Source organism: Bombina bombina, chromosome 5 (genome assembly GCF_027579735.1).
Source record: "Bombina bombina isolate aBomBom1 chromosome 5, aBomBom1.pri, whole genome shotgun sequence".
Classification (NCBI taxonomy): domain Eukaryota; kingdom Metazoa; phylum Chordata; class Amphibia; order Anura; family Bombinatoridae; genus Bombina; species Bombina bombina.
The window spans coordinates 1,061,875,437-1,061,889,737 of NC_069503.1; positions in this window are offsets into that span (position 1 = coordinate 1,061,875,437).

The window sequence follows — 14,301 nt, forward strand, 5'->3', positions numbered from 1 at the left end:
TGCACACCTAACTCTCTTGTGCACATATACACTCATATAATCACAGTCTCACACACACAAGCTCACTCATACCTCAATATCATGCACACATACACTCACAGTGTCACACACACATGCTCTCTCACACCTCACATTCATGCACACATACACTCACAGATGTTACACCTGACTCTCTTGCACACACACACGAACATACACACACACATGCTCTCCCACAGCTCATTATCATGCACACATACACTCACAATCTCACACACCTGCTGTCTCACACCTCACATTCATGCACACGTAACTCTGAAGCACACATGCAATCACAGTCTCACACACATGCTCTCCCACACCTCATTCTTATGCACACATCCACTCACATTCTCACACACACACATGCTTTCTCACACCTCACTATCATGAACACATACACTCACGTTCTCACACACACACATGCTCTCTCACACCTCACTATCATGCATACACACAGACTCACACAATCTCAAACACTTAAACAGTGCACTCATACACTCACAATGTTACACACATGCTCTCTCACACATCACACTTCACATTCATGCAGCCCTAACTCACATTCTCACACACCTCACTATTATGCGCACACACACAAACTCACACAATCTCATACATACACTCAGTCTCACACACAAATGCTCTCTCACACCTTACTCTCAGACACATACACTCACAGTCTCGAAAACATGCTTTCTCACACCTTACTATCATGAACACATACACTCACATTCTCTCACACACACATGCTCTCTCACACCTCACTATCATGCACACATACACTCACAGTCACACACACATGCTCTTTCACAACTCACTATTATTAACACATACACTCACATTCTCACACACATATGCTCTCTCAGACCTCACTATCATGCACACATACACTCACACAGTCTCACACACACATGCTCTCTCACACCTCACTCTCATGCACTCAGACACTCACACAGTCTCACACACACAAGTTCACTCCTTCCTCACTACATTGCACACATACACTCACACAGTCTCACACATGCTCTCTCTCATCTCAACATTAAGAGATGGGTGATATCATGCCAAGATTTCTAGTTCTTTTTTATATTTACTATTCATAGAAGTAACTTTGTTGATTAGCTTTTCAGTCTTTCAAATTCAATATTATAGAGATCATGATGTTTGTTTAGTACATTATTTACATATGTTTGAGTGTAGTGCATTTATTTTTTTCTTGCACATAATGAATCTGAACAAACAGAAACATACTATCAGTCTTCCCATGTGCAAACAAACAAGAAAGCAGTGCGCACACTCTTACCCCACTGATACAAAGTAACTGCCGGAGTTCTGCAATATTCTCCTACTGCGTTACATTTCCCTATCTACGGCCACGCCTTCAAAAAACTTGCAAAGGCAGTTGTGCACGCATGTGCTCACTGTCTACAATAGACTTGTAAATATACTACAGAGCATGCATGTGCTCATTGCCGCAGTCGGCAAATATTACAGAACTGGTACGTCCATAATTTTGGCACTAGCTGGGGCAATTTAAATAACAGTGGCAAAAAAAGGCTTCATATTAATGAAAAACGTTCAATCATTTAATCAAACAAATCCGTATTTTGACACTGTCATTTTAATGTCACCAGCTAGTGCCAAAATTAATCCAACAAATCACCAGGAGAGAGCTGTCAGTCCCGCATTGGGCAGGAAACTGCGTCTCGCAAACACTGATAGTTCCTAGTGTCACGGGGCAATTTTAAATAACAGTGGCAAAAAAATGCTTCATATTCAAATTTATTATACAGTTTTGTTTGATTAATTTTGGCACTAGCTGGTGACATCTAAATAACAGTGGCAAAATACGGATTTGCTTAATTAAATGATTGGACGTTTTTCATTAATATGAATATGAAGCCTTTTTTTGCCACTGTTATTTATATTGCCCCAGCTAGTGGCAAAATTATGGATGTACCAGTTCTGTAATATTTGCCGACTGCGGCAATGAGCGCATGCGTGCTCTGTAGTATATTTACAAGTTTATTGTAGGCGGATTCTGTAATATTTTCCTACTTCGGCAGTGAGCGCATGCGTGCACAACTGTGTTTGCAAGTTTTTTGTAGGCGTGGCCGTTGGTAGGGAAACGTAACGCAGTAGGAGAATATTACAAAACACCAGCACATAGGACAGTGGGTGATGACTTAAGCCGCTCTGTATGTGTGCTGAAGACAACGTGATTGTCCACCACTGCCAAACATGAATACTCTTCCAAAAGTCTTTATGCACCAAACACCACAGGCAGACCAGGCTTAGGATAAAAGCTAAACATTTAATGATTCATTTAAAACTATAACAGATATAAAACAGAGCCAAATAAATTAGTCTTCCCTACAGTATATCATAGCTTTTCTATGCTACCTATGGATAACTGAACTTATTCTCATACGCATGATATATACAAACAAGGAAAAGATAAAATAAATGTATAGCAATTTAGAGGTGGTATGGCCATATTGTTGCTGCAACAAAACTGCTGGCACATTGGTAATAAATCTTGCCAAAAGTCCATGGGCTGGTAAAACAAACAGTGTCACTGATGAGCTAAGTAGCATACACATCCACTTGGTTAAAGAGTAATTAAAACATAGAATTTATTGTAAATACAAATAGTAAAATAACAGACCTGGTGTAATGGATTCTGTATGATGGTGTATTATATGGAATCTCAACTGCAGACTTGATCAGTAAATGTATTGAATGTATCACTTTAGCAAAATGAGCCAACAAGCGAATTGACCCTGTAAATGCTTATAGTGAAAATTGTTAACAAGGTAACTACACAGTTGCAAACATTCAATATACAATGTTGCAACAGGATCGTGCTAATATCTTGAATCCCAGAAGGGAGACAGAGAGTGCACTACTGGGTGTTAGCACTGACAGGATCCGGAGAATCTACTAAGAAAATGAGAGGTTAATTGTTGGTTGCAGTCCATTTAAGGTTAATCCCCTGCAGCCAGCGCCTGTAATCCTGGAAGAACAGCAAAGCGAAATGTAGCTGAACTGCGGAGGCAAAGGGAGAAGTAGCTCAGTAGCGTGAGAGACTTTTGCTGACGTCAGGAGGTCTGGCCGAGCTCCGTTACGATCACAGATCAGCTTGGTAATAGCGAGTCCAGAGTAAAAGTCCCAGCTGATGACTGGGGGAGTGGCCAAATTCCGTTACCGTCTCCGGTCAGCTTGGAAGTACCGGGTGTGCGGTGTAAGTCCTGGCTGATGTCTGGGGGAGTGGCCAAGCTCCATTCCTGTTGTAGGTCAGCTTTGATGTAGTGGATGAAGAGGGGGATATGTTCTGGTAGAAGATGAGACAGAATGGAAGGAGGAAAGGTATTTAGTAATCCCAAGTACGAGTTTGTAATCCGCTGAAGTAAGAATAGCAACTTATTTGCAGCAGGGATCCGAGACTCAGGCAGGGTATAGATGCAATGCAGGATAAATTACAAAGCTTAGGTATTTGAACCTAAGTAAATACACAGATAAAGTGAGACACACTTACGTGGCAAACTTCAGCTAGGAAGCTCAATTACTAAGCACCTGTTTAAGGTGTGGTTATGATTTATATACTCTCTTGATGTTGAATCCCCAGGTCATGTAGTATAGAGTAATGATGAAAACCAGACATGGATTCCTCACAGATCCCCCCCCTCAAACAAGCCGAACCACGACTTGATGTTTGTGTCTATGGGGGTAGCGTCGATGGAATCTATATACAAGTCTAGGAGTGTCAACATGATTATGGGATTCCCAGGTGTCATCTTCTGGTGAGTAGCCCTTCCAGTGGACCAGGTACTGGAGTTCTCCGTCATGGAGTCTGGAATCTAGGAGATCTTGTACCTCATAGGTGTCCTCATCAAGAAGGTTGGATGTAGGAGGTAGAATGATGTTAGCAGGATCATATTCAGGGGCTGGTTTTAACAAGGAAACATGGAAGGATGGGTGAATGTAGAGGTCAAACCTAAGAACTTCTCCGAAGGTATGATGGAGGTTGAGGAGGGAAGATCTTGAGTTCTGCGTTCCATATGAGATAACGCATTGGCCTTGCCATTCCTTGAACCAGGTCTGTAGGACATCTGGAAGTTAAATCTGCTGAAATATAGACTCCATCTGACTTGTCTCCCTGATAGGGTCTTATTTTTCTGAAGGAATTCAAGATTGCGGTGATCAGTGTATATAATAATCGGTAAGGTTGTACCTTCCAGAAGATGTCTCCAATTCTCGAGAGCTCTTTTAATGGCCAAGAGCTCCTTTTCTCCTACAGGGTAATTCCTCTCAGGAAGGGACATAAGTTTAGAGTAGAACGCTACGGGATGTAAGGGTTCATTCAGATTCTTTCTTTGAGATAAGACTGCTCCTAAAGCGTAGTCAGATGAATCCACTTCAAGGATGTATTGTAACATGGGGTCTGGAAATTGGAGAATCGGAGCTGAGGAAAAAGCTTGTTTTAAATAGTTGAAAGCTTCTGTAGCTTTGTTGTTCCATTTGAATGTTATGCTGGAACCAGGGTGAGAGGTTTGTCTATCCTGGAAAAATTCCGGATAAACTTTCTATAATAATTGCTGAATCCTAAAAACGTTGTAATTCCTTACGGTTTATAGGTTGCGGCCAGTGCTTAACAGCCTCTACTTTGGTTTCCTGCATCTGTATCCCTTTAGGGCTTATGAAGTATCCTAGAAATGAAACCTCATTGGTGTGGAAAACACACTTTTCAGGTTTAGCGTAAAGTCGGTGCACTAGGAATCGTGAGAGGACCCAGCTGACATGTTTGACATGTTCGTCTAAATTTTGTGAATATATCAGTATATTGTCCAAGTAAACGACTACACAGATATCCAATAAGTCCCGGAATATATAGTTGATAAAAAATTGAAAAGTGACTGGGGCATTAGTTAAGCCAAAAGGCATGACTAGATATTCATAAAAACCATACCTAGTCCTTAAAGCGGTGAGCCACTCATCCCCCTCCCTGATGCACACGAGGTTGTACGCTCCTCTAAGGTCAAGTTTTGTGAAAATCTTAGCTTGATGTAACCGTTCAATCAGTTCTGGGATTAAGGGTAGTGGATATCTATTTTTGATGGTTATTTTGTTTAGTTCCCTGTAATCAATAATTGGTCGTAGACTCTGATCCTTGTTTGTAACAAAAAACATTCCTGCGGCTGCAGAGGAAACGGAGGGTCTAATAAACCCCTTCCTTAAGTTCTCCTCCAGGTATGTTTTTAGATGGTCTAATTTCGGTTGTGATAATGGGTACAGATGTCCACAGGGTGGAGAGGTGCCTGGTTTGAGGTCGATTGGGCAGTCATAGGAGCGATATGGGGGTAGAGCCTCTGCCTCATTCTTACTGAATACTTCAGAAAACGTATCATAAACATCTGGTACCTCTAAAGGTGTACTGGGGGCTTCAGTGAGCTGTAAAAGAGATGTATGGTTATAGCAGGTTTGTTGACAATGAGAAGAGTTTAAACTAAGACCCAATGTTTTCCAATCTAATGTGGGTTCATGTAGTCGTAACCATTGTAACCCTAATACTATAGGGAATAGTGGTGAAAGGATCACATCAAAACAAATGTATTAGATATTGTACTAGTATGTAACTAGTATGGGATCGGTATGATGCGTGATTGGTCCAGAAGATATTTCTGAGCCATCTACCATACGAATACACACAGGAGACTTCTTTTGTATGAGGGGAATTTTATTATTTATAACAACAGATTTGTCAATATAATTTCCGTGTGCGCCAGTGTCTACGATAGCTTCTCTAGTCAGTCAATGTTTTTCCCACTGCAACAAGAGAGATACAGTAAAGTGAACAGGTTCATCATGAACATCAAGTGAAGTCACATAATGAGAGGACTTACTGTTTTTGTTCTTTTCCAGAATTGGGCAATCTCTGACTGAATGAGATGAATTACCGCAGTACATACATAAACTCCTTGTTTTTCTTCTAAGTCGTTCTTGATTAGACAAAGGTCCTCTAAAGAACCCTATATCCATTGGTTCTGGGCTATGAGGAAGTGGAGTTGGAGGTACAGGAGAATACACTATGTTACTGGGTCTTTTGTAGCTGGTCTCGGTATGTAGGCGTTCGTTTTTTCTTTCACGGAGTCTCCTGTCTATTTGCATACTAAGCTTCATTAAAGCTTCGAGGGAGTGAGGTAACTCAATTCGGGCTAGTTCGTCTTTAACGGCTTCTGAAAGCCCAAGCCTAAACTGGTTCTTCAAGGCAATGGAGTTCCACTGAGAATCAGTAGAGTACTGTTTAAATTCCATTATGTATACCTCTACTGGTCTAGATCCCTGTTATAGCTTTCTCATTTTGCTTTCTGCTGTTAGTTGTAAGTTTGAGTCCGAGTACAGTTCATCATAGTCAGAAATGATTTGAGAGAGTCTAGTACTGGGTTATCAGTTTCGTAGAGGGTGTCTGCCCATACTCGAGGTTCACCTCTAAGGAAGGATATTAAAGTTAAAACCTTTACCCTATTGTTTGGGTATGTCTTAGGCTTTAGCGTGAATGTCAGAAGACAGGCATTCTTGAACTCTTGAACTGAAGATAGAGACTCATATCCCTGTGAAACAGATCTGGAGCAGATATATGAGGTTCTGGGGTACCTTCGCTCTGGGATGCTTTACTTGCAACTGTGTCACTAATAACTTTTCTTAAAGTCTCGTTCTCCATCTGCAATTCCCTCAACCCCTGGCTGAGTTGATCTACTCGCTGGGATAAGTTGTATACAATCTGCGGCAAGTCTGCTGGCTCCATCTTTTTAGGGCTTAGTAATTCTGTAATGGATTCTGTATGATGGTGTATTATATGGAATCTCAACTGCAGACTTGATCAGTAAATGTATTGAATGTATCACTTTAGCAAAATGAGCCAATAAGCGAATTGACCCTGTAAATGCTTATAGTGAAAATTGTTAACAAGGTAACTACACAGTTGCAAACATTCAATATACAATGTTGCAACAGGATGGTGCTAATATCATAAATCCCAGAAAGGAGACAGAGAGTGCACTACTGGGTGTTAGCACTGACAGGATCCGGAGAATCTACTCAGAAAATGAGAGGTTAATTGTTGGTGGCAGTCCGTTTAAGGTTAATCCCCTGCAGCCAGCGTCTGTAATCCTGGAAGAACAGCAAAGCAAAATTTATCTGAACTGCGGATGCAAAGGGAGAAGTAGCTTAGTAGCGTGAGAGACTTTTGCTGACGTCAGGAGGTCTGGCCGAGCTCCGTTACGATCACAGATCAGCTTGGTAACAGTGTAAAAGTCCCAGCTGATGACTGGGGGAGTGGCCAAATTCCGTTACCATCTCCGGTCAGCTTGGAAGTACCGGGTGTGTGGTGTAAGTCCTGGCTGATGTCTGGGGGAGTGGCCAAGCTACGTTTCTGTTGTAGGTCAGCTTTGATGTAGTGGATGAAGAGGGGAATATGTTCTGGTAGCAGATGAGACAGAATGGAAGGAGGAAAGGTATTTAGTAACCCCAAGTACGAGTTTGTAATCCGCTGAAGTAAGAATAGCAAGTTATTTGCAGCAGGGATCCGAGACTCAGGCAGGGTATAGATGCAATGCAGGATGAATCACGAAGCTTAGGTATGTGAACCTAAGTAAATACACAGATAAAGTGAGACACACTTGCGTGGCAAACTTCAGCTAGGAAGCTCAATTACTAAGCACCTGTTTAAGGTGTGGTTATGATTTATATACTCTCTTGATGTTGAATCCCCAGGTCATGTGGTATAGAGTATTGATGAAAACCAGACATGGATTCCTCACACCTGGATGGAATTCGATTAAAGCATTGACAAACCTCTGCCCTCTACGTGTCAACTGACGCATTTCGCCAGGCATTTAAACATCCTCCCTTCCATTTACATCACAAACAAGGTTCCACAAGAGGTAGTGATACATTTAAAAGACTTCTATATAGAAAGGCTACGTGGATCTTTCATTTACAAACAAGGGAACCCAATGGCATTAACTCTAGGTTCTACATAGGAAAATAAGTCTGACGCCTCTTCTAACCATCTCACCCCTTAATACAATGTAATTTAATATAATACATACATTATTTCTCTGTATAGAAAATAAGAACTGAATGATAATTTTACGCAAACTTAAAAGACTGTAATACAAGAATATTTAGCTACTGGTGTTTATAATGCCCATATTTTCAAATATTTACTAATAGGTAACTTGACTTCTTAAATTATTAATAATTTTAATGTTGTTAGTTGGTATAATGTTTAGAAAGCAAACAATGCGTGATAATTTGATATATTCTTGAACTAAGCAAGCTCATGTAATAAAATATGCTGACATTCACTTAGATTACAAGTTTTGCGTTCATGTTTTAACGCTGAGAAATGGCCATTTCAGTGTTAAAACCGTAACACAGCCATTACGAGTCTTGTCGGTATAGCTATATAATTAAATACAAAAGTAACACCACCTGCGCTGCAAATATATAGAATATAGACCTTGCACCACAAACTGTAAGGCCCCTAAAGCCTCACAAAACACAATACAATATATCAAAGAAAGTGGGCGCCTAAAAGGCTAGTTAATTAGAACTACTATTAAAAGAGTAAATACATAAAAAATAAATTTATTACAATCATATAAAAAATATATACAGTATATATTGTATCACAATGCAACATTAAAAATATTTCATACACCCAATACACGCTACAATTTAACCTCAGCAATGTCACATTAACGTTAGCAGCAATCTCACATTGACATTAACAGCATTCAAATAAATGAAAAAACGAGGCAATAATATATACCAATATTGTGCAATCAAATACACAAATACTGTTTGAACTACTTTGAACTCTGCTGCAGACAGAGTAAGTAAGTCTAAAAATATTCCAAGTGGAAAATTGCCAGGCAAATAAGAGGACGATTTGTTTTTATTCAGTTCCAATCCAAAGTAATGGTTATTGTAATCCAAAGATATGTCGCTGACCAGAGAACAGTTAAAATGTACCTTTAATTTTGAACTCAGGAACTCTGATTTTTTAGATTTCCTGCACAAGTGGATATACCACTGAAGAACAGCTCTGGGATCCTGCTGGTGTGTGTAAACGGGAGAAAGCAGCCAAGCTCCGCTCCCCCGGCACTTCCTGTAATCCGCTCTCAGCTGTCTCACACGCTCTCCAAGGTATGGTGTCTTACAGGACACAAAGTAGATCCGGCAACGCGTTTCAGCTCACCCAACATCAGTCTTGCACTCAAAAAAATTACGTTTTTGCGTGGGATTTCCATAGCGCTGCCATTACAAGTTTTGCGGTGAGGCTAAAAAGCTTGCGTTACAGCCTATACAGATACGATCCGTTCCTCTAACTGAAACCAGTAGTTATGAGCTTTGCGCCACAAAATTGTTACACAAAATTCATAACTAAAGTGTTACAAAGTACACTAACACCCATAAACTAGTTATTATATACTAAATTACAAAAAATAAAAAACACTAAATTATGAAAAATAACAAATGAAATTATCCAAAATAAAAACAATTACACCTAATCTAATATTCCTATAAAAATAAAAAAGCCCCCCAAAATAAAAAATAACCCTAGCCTACAATAAACTACCAATAGCCCTTAAAAGGGCCTTTTGTAGGGCATTGTCCTGAAGAAATCAGCTTTTTTACCTGAAAAAAATAGAAAGACCCCCAACAGTAAAACCCACCACCCAACCAACTCCCCAAAATAAAAAACCTAACTCTAACAAAAACCTAAGCTACCCATTGCCCTGAAAAGGGCATTTGCACGGGCATTGCCCTTAAAAGGGCATTCAGCTCTTTTAAGAATGCCCAAACCCTAATCTAAAAAAAACACCCAAAAAAAGTTTAAAAAAAACCTAACACTAACCCCTGACGATCCAGTTTCTGAAGTCCGGACATCCAGGTGGCAAAGTCTTCATCCCGGTGGTGAGGTCTTCATCCATCCAGGTGGCATCTTCTATCTTCATCCCAGCCAATAGGATGAGAGCTACTGAAATTCTATTGGCTATTCAAACCAGCCAATAGAATTTTAGTAGCTCTCATCCTATTGGCTGATTTGAACAGCCAATAGGATTTCAGTAGCTCTCATCCTATTGGCTGATTTGAATTTCAAAAATCAAATCAGCCAATAGGAATGCAAGGGACACCATTTTGAAAAGGCTCCCTTGCATTGAGGATTCCGTATACGGCGGCGACCGTATCGAGGGGATGCTCTGCGCCGGATGTCTTCAGGATGGACCAGTTCTGCGCCACCGGGATGAAGATAGAAGATGCCGCCTGGATGAAGATAAAAGACGCCGCCTGGAAGGATGAAGACCTTGCCACCTGGATGTCTGGACTTCAGAAACATTTTTGGGGTGTTTTTTTATTTATTTTTTTAAGATTAGGGTTTGGGTGTTCTTAAAAGAACTAAATGCCCTTTTTAGGGCAAGAAAAAGAGCTGAATGCCCTTTTAAGGGCAATGCCCATACAAATGTCCTTTTCAGGGCAATGGCTTAGGTTTTTGTTAGAGTTAGGTTTTTTATTTTGGGGGGTTGGTTTGGTGGGTATTTTTTTTTTTTAGGGCAATGCCCTATTGGTAGTTTATTTTAGGCTAGGCTTTTTTTTTATTTTCGGGGGGCTTTTTTATTTTTATAGGGCTATTAGATTAGGTGTAATTGTTTTTATTTTAGATAATTTCGTTTGCTATTTTTTGTAATTTAGTATTTTTTATTTTTTGTAATTGTAGATTTAATTTTTTTTAGTAGTGTTCGGTTTTTTAATGTGTAATTTAATTTAATTTTTATTTAATTGATAGTTATTTTAATTTTAGTATAATAGTAATGTTAGTTTAATTTATAGTTTAAACTTAGGTTTTTTTAATTTCCCAGGTAAGTTTTTATTTATTTTAAGATAAGAATCTTAATTTAATGTTAGGGGGTTGTTAGGTTTAAGGGTTAATAGTTTAATTTAGTTTTTTGCGATGTGGAGGGCTGTTGGTTTAGGAGTTAATAGGTTTATTTAGTGGCGGCAATGTTGGGGAGTGGCAGAATAGGGGTTAATATCTTTATTATAGTGTGGGCGATGTTGTGGTGCGGGGGAATAGGGGTTAATAACTTTATTATAGTGGTGGCAATGTCTGGGAGTGGCAGATTAGGGGTTAATACATTTTATTAGTGGGGGCGATGTCGGGAGTGGCAGATTAGGGGTTAATAACTTTATTTAAATGGTGGCGATGTTGGGGGCAGCAGATTAGGGGTTGCGTTACGAAGCTTTTCATTCCACGATCGCAGGTGTTCGTTTTTTTTCTAATACTCTCTCCCCATTGATGTCTATAGGGAAAGCGTGCACAAGCACGTCAAAGCAGCGCTTGGATTTTGTGCAGTATGTAGCTCATCGCCACCATATCGCACCCACAAGGTGGCTTTTCAAAAACTCATAATGGCAGCGCTATGGAGGGTGAAATAACGCAACTTTTGTTGCGTTCGTTTCTCACTCTCTATAGCGCAAAACTTGTAATCTAGGTGATAGTGCTTTATGGTCTATAAAACAATGACTAAACACATGTGGAGCGGCATACAGTGAGGGAAAAAATTAGTTGATCCCCTGCTGATTTTGTACGTTTGCCCACTGACAAAGAAATAATCAGTGTATAATTTTAATGGTAGGTTTATTTGAACAGTGAGAGACAGAATAACAACAAAAAAATCCAGAAAAACGCTTTTCAAAAAAGTTTTAAATTGATTTGCATTTTAATAAGGGAAATACGTAGTTGACCGCTTTGCAAAACATGACTTAGTACTTGTTGGCAAAACCCTTGTTGGCAATCAGAGAGGTCAGACGTTTCTTGTAGTTGGCTACCAGGTTTGCACACATCTCAGGAGGGATTCTGTCCCACTTCTCTTTGCAGATCCTCTCCAAGTCATTAAGGTTTCTAGGCTGACGTATGGCAACTTGAACCTTCAGCTCCCTCCACAGATTTTCTATTGGATTAGGGTCTGGAGACTGGCTAGGCCACTCCAGGACTTTAATGTGCTTCTTCTTGTTGCCTTGGCCATGTGTTTTGGGTCATTGTCATGCTGGAATACCCATTCACGACCCATTTTCAATTCCCTGGCTGATGAAAGGAGGTTCTCACCCAAGCTTTGACTTTACATGGCCCCATCCATCGTCCCTTTGATGCGGTGAAGTTGCCCCCAAAGCATAATGTTTCCACCTCCATGTTTGACGGTGGGGATGGTGTTCTTGGGGTCATAGGCAGCATTCCTCCTCCTCCAAACACAGCGAGTTCAGTTGATGCCAAAGAGCTCGATTTTGGTCTCATCCGACCACAACACATTCACCCAGTTCTCCTCTGAATCATTCAAATGTTCATTGGCAAACTTCAGACGGGCCTGTACATGTGCTTTCTTGAGCAGGGGCACCTTGCAGGCACTGCAGGATTTCAGTTCTTCACGGCGTATTGTGTTACCAATTGTTTTCTTGGTGACTATGGTCCCAGCTGCCTTGAGATCATTGACAAGATCCTCCCGTGTAGTTCTGGGCTGATTCCTCACCATTCTTATGATCATTGAAACTCCATGAGGTGAGATCTTGCATGGAGCCCCAGACCGAGGGAGATTGTCAGTTATTTTGTGTTTCTTCATTTGCAACTAATCGCACCAACTGTTGTCACCTTCTCCCCAAGCTACTTGGAGATGGTCTTGTAGCCCATTCCAGCCTTGTGTAGGACTACAATATTGTCACTGACATCCTTGGAAAGCTCTTTGGTCTTGGCCATGGTGGAGAGTTTGGAATCTGATTGATTGATTGCTTCTCTGGACAGGTGTCTTTTATACAGGCAACAAGTTGAGATTAGGAGCACTCCCTTTAAGAGAGTACTCCTAATCTCAGCTCGTTATCTGTATAAAAGACACCTGGGAGCCAGAAATCTTGCTGATTGATAGGGGATCAAATACTTATTTCATTAATTAAAATGCAAATCAATTTATAACTTTTTTGAAATGCGTTTTTCTGGATTTTGTTGTTGTTATTGTGTCTCTCACTGTTCAAATAAACCTACCATTAAAATTATAGACTGATCATTTCTACAAAATCAGTAGGGTATCAAATATTTTTTTTCCTCACTATACATTACATGTAGAGTTGGAGATAACACTTATTATATGTTATCTGTGGCCCAAAGTAATCAGACATTATCCTCATACAATTTCCTTAAATAACTAATAGCGCATTTAAATTTTGCACTTAAAATCTTAGCAGTTATATAAAACAGTTACTCTTTTGTTGCTCGCATCTTAATGGCACTGTTACAACGTATATCATGAAGTGGTCACATTTTCCCCACTGTACTAGGCTATGGTAGCTATTTTTTATCACTGACAGGTACGAATGCCTTGCCTGCTGACTATTTGATCGAGTGCCTGAATGCTGGCACACAGTGAGCTGGGCCACTGCTATTGATCCAGTCTGTTCCATCTGCACCATTGGGTGCTTCTCTTTTGTGAGTACCATCTTGTACCATACTGAATAATCCCTAATACAGACGTTACTAGGCCATATTGGCGCCTCTGTGTTCTTTCTTTTTCAGATCAACTATCTCCAGGGACTGACCATTCCTATGACAAAGTGCTGCCAGCTTTTTGGATTACAAGGACTTATTCTCATTCCTTATTACTAAGACTTTTCATTATCTCTATGATTCATATAATTTTGTGTTATTTTTTTTTTTTTTCCAATAAATTTTTTATTGAGGTTTAATTGACAGCACACATATAATGTCTTTCAGAAAGATCCTTACAGAAGTTGATTCTTTCTTTCAATTCTTTTTTATTAAGGTAAATAATATATAGACCAAAACAGAATTTAACATTATGATGATCAAAGTAATACGATATTATATTACATTCCATACATAACAATATTCTCAGTATATTTCAGACATGCTCTGTATGAGAACAATATAAATACAATACCCATACCTTAAATTTTTTTTTTTTTTCAAATATAAAACAAAAAAAGGAAAAAAAGGGAGAAACCCCCCCCCCAAAAAAAAAAAAAAAATAAAAACCTTTTCCTTTCTCTTCTTTTTTTTTTTTTGGAGACACAGCTCCTGGTCAACCCATATACGAAAAATAGATAATTTGAATACAATATCCAAGACATGTATCTTGGTTTATAACACCAAGATTACTCTAAACCTTATAAATAGGACATTTAAGAAAGCAAAATAAATGGTTCACA